General features: G+C 44.5%; 2 long non-coding RNA genes across 2 annotated transcripts in view; one reads left to right on the top strand and one right to left on the bottom strand.

Moving 5' to 3' along the window:
- Window positions 1–2,403: 2,403 nt before the first annotated feature.
- Window positions 2,404–5,898, top strand: LOC139022818 (uncharacterized). Its single transcript, XR_011473868.1, has 2 exons — window positions 2,404–5,502; window positions 5,573–5,898. It is a non-coding gene; the product is annotated as an uncharacterized lncRNA (long non-coding RNA).
- Window positions 5,899–6,180: 282 nt separating this feature from the next.
- LOC139022819 (uncharacterized) overlaps window positions 6,181–11,687 on the bottom strand; it is a 278,818-nt gene continuing 273,311 nt past the window's right edge. The window contains exon 2 of the long non-coding RNA XR_011473869.1: window positions 6,181–6,394. This is a non-coding gene — a long non-coding RNA (uncharacterized lncRNA). The remainder of the gene's footprint in view (window positions 6,395–11,687) is intronic.

Raw genomic sequence — 11,687 nt, 5'->3', positions numbered from 1 at the left:
CAAGTCGTTCCTTTCTCTATTGACGAGAGGATTTTCAGTTTCCTGTTTTGGATTTAACATTGATTATATCCAGGAGAATCATTTTTGTTAATACTGGATAAGACTCTGTTACTATTACGTCGCTTTTGGTCCTCATTCACCAGCATAACAGTCTGTCTGCCTCTCGCTTGCTGACTGTGGATTAACTGTATATTACAGAGGAGGAACCACCCAGGTCCTATAGCTCTGTCTGTCTTAAACAGCTTGTTCACCAGAACAGAGCCATGCCATCAGAATACAACACACTGTCTGGTGGAGATGCCTCCTTTCTTGCAAAATGATGAGAGACAGGAAGAGAAGAGAGAGAGAGAATGAGAGAGAAAGCGAGACAGAGAGAGAGAGAGAATGAGAAGAATGAGCGAGAAAGAGAGACAGAGAGAGAGAGGAGAGAATGAGAGAGTCAGGAAGAGAGACAGAGAGACGAGAATGAGAGAGTCAGGGAAGAGAGACAGAGAGAGAGAGAATGAGATGAGAGAGACAGGAACGAGAGAGAGAGAGAGAGAATAGAAAGACAGGAAGAGAGAGAGAAAGCGAGACAGGAGAGAGAGAGAATGAGAGAGACAGCGAGAGAGAATGAAAATGAGAGAGACAGGAAGCGAGAAGAGAGAGGGAGCAATGGAGAAAGACAAGAAGAGAGAGGAAACAGAGAGAGAGATAAATGAGAGCGACAGAGAGACAGAGCGAGAGAGAATGAGAGAGACAGAGAGACAAGAAGTGAGAGACAGGAAGAGAGACAAGAGAGAAAGATGAGAGAGACAGGAAGAGAGACAGCGAGATGAGAGAGACCAGGAAAGAGAGACAGCGAGAATGAGAGAGCCAGAGAGAGCAGGAAAAGAAGAGACCGAGAGAGAGAGAATGAGAGAGACAGGAAGAGAGACAGAGAAGAGCGAGAATGGGGAGCAGGAAGAGAGACAGTGAGAGAGAATGACAGAGTATGCATGCATAAAATAGAGAGTGCGTGAGACAGGAGCCAACCCAGTTGTCTGGAGGCATTGGCGATGCACCTCTCTCTCTCTCCTCTTTCTCTCTCTCCCCTCTCTCTCTTCCCCTCTCCTCTCTTCCTCCCCCTCCTCTCTCTCTCCTCCCCCCACAACTCTCCCCTCTCTCTCTCTCTCTCCCCCTCCTCTCTCTTCCTCCCCCCTCCTGCTCTCTCCTTCCACTTCTCCCCCTCTGCCCTCGTCTCCTCCCCACACTCCCTCCCTCTCTCCCTCCTCTCTCCCCTCTCTCTCTATCTCTTCTCCTCTCCCTCACTGTCTCTCTCCTCGCTGTGTGTGTGTGTGTGTGTGTGTGTGTGTGTGTGTGTGTGTGTGTGTGTGTGTGTGTGTGTGTGTGAGAGAGATGATGTAAGAATGATAAACATGGTGTCTATGATTCTAGGGGGTGAAATTGCATCGAGAAGAGAACTACTGGTATCAGACCATTATCCATAATTCTCAGTACCTGTGTAGGTGTTATGCAAACGGATGCCTGTGTCGACTCTTTGTGGAGGAACTGGTCTCATAGAAGGGGAAAGAGGGGTCAACGAAAGCACATAGCACCTTGTCACCAAGGGTTGAATAATATTCTATTGCGCTCTCTTTTCTCCCTCTTTCTCTCTCTCTCTATACTGCTCTCCTCCATGTCTAATACTAATAACACAACTAATAACACACTTAAACATGCACATGAAGTATGACGTTATGTTCCATGTCAATGCATGCGGGAGCACATGCACACACTTTAAGATGAGGTCAGTCACAGCTAGAGCTACAGGTGTGTTGTGATGGCTGAGTGCTGTACTATGCTCTGTCAGAGCCTCTCTGGAGAGTCTGCAGGTGTGTTGTGATGGCTGAGTGCTGTACTAATGCTCTGTCAAACCTCTCTGGAGAGTCTGCAGGTGTTTGTGATGCTGAGCTTTACTATGCTTGTCAGAGCCTCTCTGGGAGAGTCTGCATGGTGTGTTGATGGCTGATGCTGCTTGTACATGCTCTGTCAGGCCTCTCTGGAGTAGTCTGCAAGGTGTTTTGTGATGGCTGAGTGCTGTTACTATGCTCTGTCAGAGCCTCTCTGGAGAGTCTGCAGGTGGTTGTTGCTGATGCTTATATGCTTCGAGTTGCGAGTCTGAGGTGGGATGGCTAGTCTGTACTGCTCTTCAGAGCCTCTCTGGGAGAGTCTGCAGGTGCAGGCGGACACTGACTGACTTACTGCTCCGTGTCCTTTAACAAACACTACTGTACTGTAGGTCAGGACAGTAGGCTGGCTAATGCTAGTCCTCATTCTAATGGTACTAGAAGATTCTGAGGCTGGCAAATGGTAATAATGCTAGCAGTGAAAGCCTTGCCATCTGAATCTTGACTACCTACATTGCTAGCTACATTAGGATGCTCTAGCTACGCTATAATAGCTACAGTACATTGCGTGTTATTTTATCCAGAAATAAAGTTGAGTTTAATTTTGACTCGGATACTTGCCCAAAGGTACAGTAGCTGGATTACATTATCTAGATATCTACCTTATGTTACCTTATGTTAGCTACGTATCATACTATCTATTTCCACAGTAGGGTAGAAGTTAAGTTAGCCCCTGGCTAGTTCTGTACACTATACAAGTCACATTAGGGATTTAGGACAGTCACCAGTCAGCTCCCCCTCAGCGCTACTCACTTCTCTTTGGTTCGAATGTGTTAGTGGATTAGTGTAGCCCATCGCTCTAATTTCTTGTCCTTTTCTCTTTCGACCTTATTTTCTCTTGTTCTCTCTCTTTCTCTCCCCCTCTCTCTTTCTCTCCTTCTCGCTCTCTCTCTCTTACTTTCTCTGTAACAGTACTCTACTGGATCTCCTTGACAGCTAGCTACTGTATTGTTCCTGTTGAACACTGGAGGAATCTTCTCTGTCCAGCTCTGTCTGCAAACAAATGCCGATTAGGGGAGGTGTGGTAAGCTTAGTGTAAAATAATACATTAAAAAAATATATATGTATTGTGGATTGGAAATGATGCAGACAGCTACATTGATAGAAGCCACAATCTATCTGCAATATTAAAGCTGAAAAAAACAAAGGCTGATTCCGCCAATCAGGTGTCCCTGAAGAACTAGTTTTAACACGTGCACACATCCAAAATGGATCCATTAGATCCACTACCTTACTCTGCTCAGAGGTCCTGTGCTTGGCTAGCCTCAGGAGGAAGATGGGTCTGAGGCGGCTGTATTTAAAGGGACTCAGCGCTTTGGCAGAGCTGGCTAGTTTTCCTAGGCTGGGTCGCATGTGTGTGTGGGCAGTGTGTGGGTTCGTTGGGTTTACAGAGTCGTTGGGTTCGCTGGACTGCTAAGGGATAGCTTTGCCCAAAACCCTGTCCTTGAACTGTGACAAATCTGTCTGCGCTGCCTGGAAAATATGCATCTAGGAAGAGGCATTTAAACAGCATAACAAGAATAGTTTTCATATACTACATCACATAGCGAGACTTTAATCATATGTTCAGCGAAAAGGCTAACCATACACTGACTGAACTAAATAGGCCTTACTATGTTACTGGGTATATATTTACAGTTGGTGGTTCTCTGGGTGTTTTTTTGGTTGTTTTATGGGTTTTACTAAAGGACATAAGTTATTTATAACAATAAAAAAAMAAACATAGATGGAACACTCAAGTATAAGAGTTGTTTTAGCATTGTAACTAACTTTCAACACTTTTTGTCTAGGCTAAGGCTGAAAATGCTGCACAGCTAAGCTCCATTCTTTATCATTGATGATAACGTGTTGTAATGAGTATCTCTTGAAGGTTTCACAGCCCTCCTGGCAGTTCTTTGGGATTAATCTGACATGAATTAAAGTGAACATTTCTGTCCTTTGGTGACACTCTCTTGTAAGTAAGACACCATGTTATTTTTCAATTTTGATAGTTTGTTGTAGAAACAGTTGAAGACTCGCGGGAACAGTAGTGMCTAAAATAAATGCAAACTCTGTGAAATGGCACCCTATTCCCTATGCAGTGCACTGCTTTTGACCAAAGCCCTGCCAAAAGTAGTTTTGATGTCTTCACTATTATTCTACAATGTAGAAAATAGTAAAAATATAGAAAAACCCTGGAATGAGTAGTTGTGTCCAAACTTTTAACTGGTACTGTATGTCGTACTGAATATTGTATTTTAGCACAAGTCTGTCAGACATACATTCTAATGTTTCCCTCTCTCTCCACCCTCTCTTCTCTCTCTCTCTCTACAGATTCCACCTCTGCCCACCCTGATGGCCAAAGATGAAGAAGATGTAGCCTAGTGTGTGTGTGTGTGTGTGTGTGTGTGTGTTTATATGTGTGTGTTTTTGTGCATGTTGCGTGGGTGCTCACTGGCTGACCCACAGCAGTTCTTCACTGGCAAGCTTTATGTCCTTGTGTACCAACTAAAGCTGCCAGCTGAAGAACTGTTGTGGTTAGCTCTTTCCTGCATCCCACACAAAAGACCAACAGACGCCTTCGAGAAATATGTGTGCGTGTGCGTGTGTGTGAGTGTGTGTGTGTGTGTGTGTGTGCGTGTGCATGTGTGTGTGGGTGTCCAGATGCCATGCATGGGATCAGTGAATTCTCCATCCAGATGTTCCATATAGCAACCTGTCAATGGTAGCAGTGTACAGCATGTTTAGAGGTAAATACGGCATACATGAAGCCTATGGCTAAAACAGAATAGCTAGCTATCCAAGACATCTGATATGATGCAATAGGTCTCAGTTAAAAACACGTGAACCCACTGCACTCAAATGGAATGTTTTCATTAAGTCTTCTGCTCATGTTAGAGCTAATGAAGGCTCCAAGTATGAAAAATGCTTACAAACTATGAAATATGTTTACTAAGTATGAAGTTTGCTTACTAAATATCAAGTATGGTCCCAAAGTATGAAGTACGCTTACTTGAAGTATGCTTACTGAAGACAGATTTTACTATATGTGTGCTGTATTTTGCTCTATTTACACTATATTGTATTTAGTTTTATGTATGTATACTCAACAGAGTTGTATGTATGCTTTCATGTACAATGTGAGCTCTTTTAAACCACACTATCAGCATCAACTGCCCCCCAAAATGGCTGCTTTATTCTACTCAGGCATTAACAAAGACGACTGCACATTGATGCTACTGTACATGCTGAGTCAGCCAACATTCCACACCCCAGCCAGGACCCGCCTGCTGCCCTTATATGGATTGAAGCTGCATGGTGGGGCATCATGGGTGCTTCATTGTATATCAGAACAAAACATCTCTAGAATAATTTCTTATGCTACTCAAAAACAACAAAAAGTAGAAGGATAGGAAGGTAGATGGACTGGCTACTCGAAAGCTGGAAGTATGTAAAGCATAGGATGATTGAATGATACAGTATGATAGATTGGGGAAAGGATAGGAGGATATATGGAGGGAAGGTTAGGAGGATAGATGGAGGGAAGGTTAGGAGGATAGATGGAGGGAAGGTTAGGAGGATAGATGGAGGGAAGGTTTAGAGGATATTATGGAGAAGTCTAGGAGATAGATGGAGGAAGGTTAGGAGGGTATATTGGAGGGAAGGTTAGGAGGATAGATGGATGGATGAAAGGGAAAGGAGGGAGGGAGAACAAGGCAAGGACATACGACAAACAGCTGGACAAAACCAGCCTCCTGACATGCTGGTAAAGGCAATTTGTGGCATTGTTCTAGACTTAGCTGTGCTGTTTGTCTCAAACCATGACTGCTCAGGCCCTCTCTGTTCCCTTTCTCTCTCCCTCTCTGTTCTCTTTCTCTCTCTACTCACTTTCTATGTGTGTGTCTCTAACTCTTTCTATTTGACTCTTTCTCTCTTTCTCTCTCTGTGTCACACACCCCCACATGCGCACACACACACAGCATACCATAAATCTGACTTCAAGGGCGGTGTTGGCGTCGGCAAGAACAGGATATGAGAGCGTGTCCCTCTAAAAACCTTCCCCTCCAGATGAGAACAAAGGTAGAGAATGTTCCAGATTCCCTGGCCGCTGCAGTCTAGGAACATGTGGAGCCAATAGTTGGCCAACGAGCAGTCCTTATCTTTTCCCCCTTCTTTCCATGCATTTTCTCTCTGTTGTCTAGCTTGTCCATCTCTCTTTTTGGCCTCTTGGTAAGCTAGCTTTTTGTTTCGTACTATTATCTCTTTGTTAGTGCATCTGCTTCAATCTCCTTATCTTGTTGTCTTGTCACTCTTCTCATTCTTTCTCCCCTCTTCTGTCTAGCATCCCTCTTAAAACACACACAAAGACACACATACATAGAGGTAAAGAGAGACAAACACACACACACGCACGCTCACACACTCAGAGACAGAGAGCGACACACACACAGAGACAGAGAGCGACAGACACACACACGCACACATCCCTCAGACAGGATTATCCCACTCTCACAAGTTGATCCTCTCCGGTAAGCGCTGCCAGTCCCCTGTGAGCATGTAACAGAAGCACTGCAGTCAGGGCAAGGCTGTGACCTAGAGAGTAGTGTGTTTGTGTGTGTGCGTCTCTGTTTGTGTGTGTGTATTCCTCTGTGTGTTTGTGTGTGTGTGTGTCTCCCGCTGTGTGTTTGTGTGTGTCAGGTCACAGGCCAAGGTATCCTACCTGATCCGCTCTGAGGGAATCGGCCTGCGAGTACATTAAGAGATTGCGGTGGGGCGCCGAGCTGAGGCTCACTGGCTCGACTTAAAGACATACACACATAATCCTGGCTGCTCTGCTCCACCTAACAAGGATACACGTGGCAGGTGTGTCTTTCAGGGACTGTGTGTGTGTGTGTGTGTATCAGTGTGTTTGTGTGTATCGTCTCTGAGCTTTACCCAACCTATGCCCTCTCAGGCGTGCCCCTGTCCTTGGGCACCCTTACCCGCCCTAAAGTTACTTCATCTGCCAACTGGATAAAGATAGAGAGGGGTACACAGAGACGGGAGAGAGGAGTACACAGAGACGAGAGAGAGGGGTACAGAGACGAGAGAGAGGTGTACACAGAGACGAGAGAGAGGGGGAGAGAGAGAGACCAACAGATGGAGGGAGAGAGGGAAGCAGACAGTAGAGAGAGGTGACAGGACAGAGGTTACCCCACACCATCATGCCATCCTGCCCAGCCTGATCACACAAAGCACAGTCAAAGCACACCAACACCTAACCATGCACTTTAACTATGGAGGCTTGAGATCTGCAAGTTTATGGTATGTGTTTTGGTATGCTATAAAATGCTATGTATAATAAGGTATGCTACGTAATTCCGTGGACTGTTCATTTTGATGTGATAATAAATTGAATTGCATGGAGACAAAACATTCTTTGTGTTTGTATTATTTGAACTGTGAGTAGATATACACCACCGTTCAAAAGTTTGGGGTCACTTAGAAATGTCCTTGTTTTTGAAAGAACATCACATTTTTTGTCCATTAAAATAACATCAAATTGATACCAAATACAGTGTAGACATTGTTAATGTTGTAAATGACTGCTGATCTTTAATGGAATATCTACATAGGCGTACAGAGGCCCATTATCAGCAACCATCAATCCTGTGTTCCAATGGCACGTTGCGTTAGCTAATCCAAGTTTATCATTAAAAAGGCTAATTGATCATTAGAAAACCCTTTTGCAATTATGTTAGTACAGCTGAAAACTGTTCTGATTAAAGAAGCAATTAAACTGGCCTTCTTTAAACTAGTTGAGTATCTGGAGCATCAGTATTTGTGGGTTTGACTACAGGCTCAAAATGGCCAGATAAGCTTTTTTTCTTCTCTGGGAAAATGGCTGCCCAGTATGATTACATGGTGGTGTTTAGACTTCAAAAGATACCCATAACACAGGACGACCTAATCTCCCCCTCTCCTGTTCCTAGAAGAAATGTCACTGACACTCTGTGGACGCTATTAGTTAATAAGAAGTAAAGGGGGGGAAGGGAACACACACACACACACACACACACACACACACACACACACACACACACACACACACACACACACACACACCATTTCTCCTCAATGGCTCAATCCAGCCATACTGAAAACCACAGGGGAAGAAGGAGGAAAGGAGAGGAGAGGAGGAAGAGGTGTCAATGCCAGCAAGAGGCCAAGCCTGGCTCTGCTCTGAAGAGGTTTACAAACCTTTCCTAACTTCCCCTTAGCCTCGTGAAATCGTCTGTGAAAGCTTCTTAGGGTTAGGATTACCCCTATGTGCCGGCTGACGGGTGGTAGATCACCGCTGCACCTGACAAAAACACTGCCGGTGTGCAACTTAACCCAAACCTGACCTATCCCAAGCCCAGACTGACCTAGCACATTCCAACAATGCACCCAGACCTTTACCAAGGGGGCCCAGCAGAGGCCTGTGGCCACTCACATAAGGCAGGCCACCTAAGGACTGTACCTGGGAACGTATATGGCTCTCTCTCGTTTTAAGGTTTGTCACTAGTTAACACAGCCACAAAGTCATAATTATGGCTAAACTCTGCCTATTGTCCCCATTTCTCTTCTTATTTGATTGTAAACCTAACCCTAATCTTAACCACACTGCAAACCTAATGCCTAACCTTAACCACACTGCTAACCTTATGCCTAACCCTAACCTTAAATTAAGATCAAAACGCACATTTTTGTAGCCAATTTTGACTTTGTGGCTATCTAGTGGAAACCTTCTTTAAGCAGGAGATGTGTGATACATCCTGACTCAAATAGAGAAGAGATATTAACAATATATTTTATGATCTTTATGATTATGATTTTATGATCAGCAGATCTGGGACAAGTAGCACGTCCGGTGAACAGGTCAGGATTCCATAGCCGCAGGCAGAACAGTTGAAACTGGAGCAGCAGCACGGCCAGGTGGACTGGGGACAGCAAGGAGTCATCAGGCCAGGTAGTCCTGAGGCATGGTCCTAGGGCTCAGGTCCTCTGAGAGAGAGAGAAAGAAAGAAAGAGAGAAAGAAAGAAAGAGAGAAAGAGAGAAAGAAAGAATTAGAGAGAGCATACTTAAATTCACACAGGACACCGGATGAGACAGGAGAAATACTCCAGATATAACAGACTGACCCTAGCCCCCCGACACATAAACTACTGCAGCATAAATACTGGAGGCTGAGACAGGAGGGGTCGGGAGACACTGTGGCCAAATCCGACGATACCCCCGGACAGGGCCAAACAGGCAGGATATAACCCCACCCACTTTGCCAAAGCACAGCCCCCACACCACTAGAGGGATATCTTCAACCACCAACTTACCATCCTGAGACAAGGCCGAGTATAGCCCACAAAGATCTCCGCCACGGCACAACCCAAGGGGGGGCTCCAACCGAGACAGGAAGATCACGTCAGTGACTAAACCCACTCAAGTGACGCACCCCTCCTACATTTTTGGACTCACCTTGTTGTGCTGTTCTTACTTGAACAGGAAGGTGGCATGGCAGTCCTTCGTGGGCAAATGTTGTTATCAAACTTCGTCAAGACAGCTGTGAACTCTGAACACTGAAAAAAACCAAGGTTGAATCATGAAGTCAGTGATGTTCAGGTTGGAGCTCTAGAAAGAAGCCTGAGTTCCCGGCTTGGAATTCCGAGTTGGATGACCGTTCAAAACGTTTTTTTCCCAGTCGGAGATCGTTTTTTTCAGAGTTTCCAGTTGTCTTGAACTCATTGAAGTCTGAGATTTCCCAATTCCGAGTTTCCAGTTGTTTTGAACGCGGCAGAAGTCATGTTGGATTCACAGCATGGCCAATGTATTCAACCTTTTCTGACCCATCTTGTTGAATGTTTATCCTTTTAAGCTTGGAAAAGAGACTCTTAAACCCAGACATGAACCACACACCCACTCCACTGAATAGCAGTCTGGTGATTGTTTTGCAACGCTTGCAGTTAGCCACTGATTCCTTCCAAACCACTCATTGTTGAATTTGTGATTTCCAACTTGTTGTATAATGTTTATGTCCAATGGCCGATGAGCACCAATGCATTTTATCTATAAATTCTCTTCATATGGATCGAAAAGGATTTGCCTGTAGATTGTCGACATTATTCATGATGATGACCGCTAACTTGCTAGYTAAGATTTTGAAAGTATGATGTTGACATGATCAGTCCAATCAAAGCTATGGTAGATATAACGTGATGTTTGTATGTGGCTTTATTAACCTTTTTTTTTTTTTCATTGTTTGCAAACTGATATGTGACATGCCAAAGGAATATGCAAAACAGGCAACAATTTAATRTATATAGTTGAAGTCGGAAGTTTACATACACTTAGGTTGGAGTCATTAAAACTTGTTTTTCAACCACTCCACAAATTTCTTTTTAACAAACTATAGTTTCGGCAAGTCGGTTAGGACATCTACTTTGTGTATGACACAAGTAATTTTTCCAACAATTATTTTCAGACAGATTAATTCACTGTATCACAGTTCCAGTTGGTCAGAAGTTTACATACACTAAGTTGACTGTGCCTTTAAACAGCTTGGAAAATTCCAGAAAATGATGTCATGGCTTTAGAAGCTTCTGATAGGCTAATTGACATCATTTGAGTCAATTGGAGATGTATCTGTGGATGTATTTCAAGGCCTACATTCAAACTCAGTGCCTCTTTGCTTGACATCATGAGAAAATCAAAATAAATCAGCGAAGACCTCCACAAGTCTGTCAAATCAATGGTAGACCTCCACAAGTCTGGTTCATCCTTGGGAGCAATTTCAAAACGCCTGAAGTTACCACGTTCATCTGTACAAACGATAGTACGCAAGTATAAACACCATGGGAYCACGCAGCCRTCATACCKCTCAGGAAGGAGACRCATTCTGTCTCCTAGAGATGAACGTACTTTGGAGCGAAAAGTGCAAACCAATCCCAGAACAACAGCAAAGGACCTTGTGAAGATGCTGGAGGAAACAGGTACAAAAGTATCTATATCCACAGTAAAACGAGTCTTATATCGACATAACCTGAAAGGCCGCTCTGCAAGGAAGAAGCCACTGCTCCAAAACCGCCATAAAAAAATATCGTACTTTTTGGAGAAATGTCCTCCGGTCTGATGAAACAAAAATAGAACTGTTTGGCCATAATGACCATGGTTATGTTAGAAGGAAAAAGGGGGAGGCTTGCAAGCCGAAGAACACATTTACATTACATTACATTTTAGTCATTTAGCAGACGCTCTTATCCAGAGCGACTTACAGTAGAGTGCATACATTTTATTACATTTTTACATACTGAGACAAGGATATCCCTACCGGCCAAGAGCGCTGCTTCACGGTTTGGATGGTGTTGTGTGTCACGCCTCCGGGTAGCGCATGGTCTAGGGCACTGCATCGGCAGTCATAGCTGCCCACCAGAGTCTCTGGGTTCGCGCCCAGGCTGGGCTGGGTTTCGCGGCGGCCAGGTCTTGTCGCCAGGCCGCCGAACCGGGAGACTCCTGGGGCGATTGCACAATTGCATAGCGTCGTCCCGGGTCAGGGAGGGTTTGGCCGGTAGGGAGGGTTGCCGGTAAGGGATATCCTTGTCTCAAGTATGTAAAAAAAAAAATGTAATAAAAATGTTATGCACTCTACTGTAAGTCGCTCTGGATAAGCGGTCTGTCTTGGCCGGTAGGATATCCTTGTCTCAGTATGTAAAAAATGTAATAAAATGTATGCACTCTACTGTAGTTCGATTCTGGATAGAGGTCTG

The sequence above is a fragment of the Salvelinus sp. IW2-2015 genome, linkage group LG22 (genome assembly GCF_002910315.2).
Source record: "Salvelinus sp. IW2-2015 linkage group LG22, ASM291031v2, whole genome shotgun sequence".
NCBI classification, from domain to species: Eukaryota; Metazoa; Chordata; class Actinopteri; order Salmoniformes; family Salmonidae; genus Salvelinus; species Salvelinus sp. IW2-2015.
This window is presented reverse-complemented; position numbering and strand designations above follow the sequence as displayed.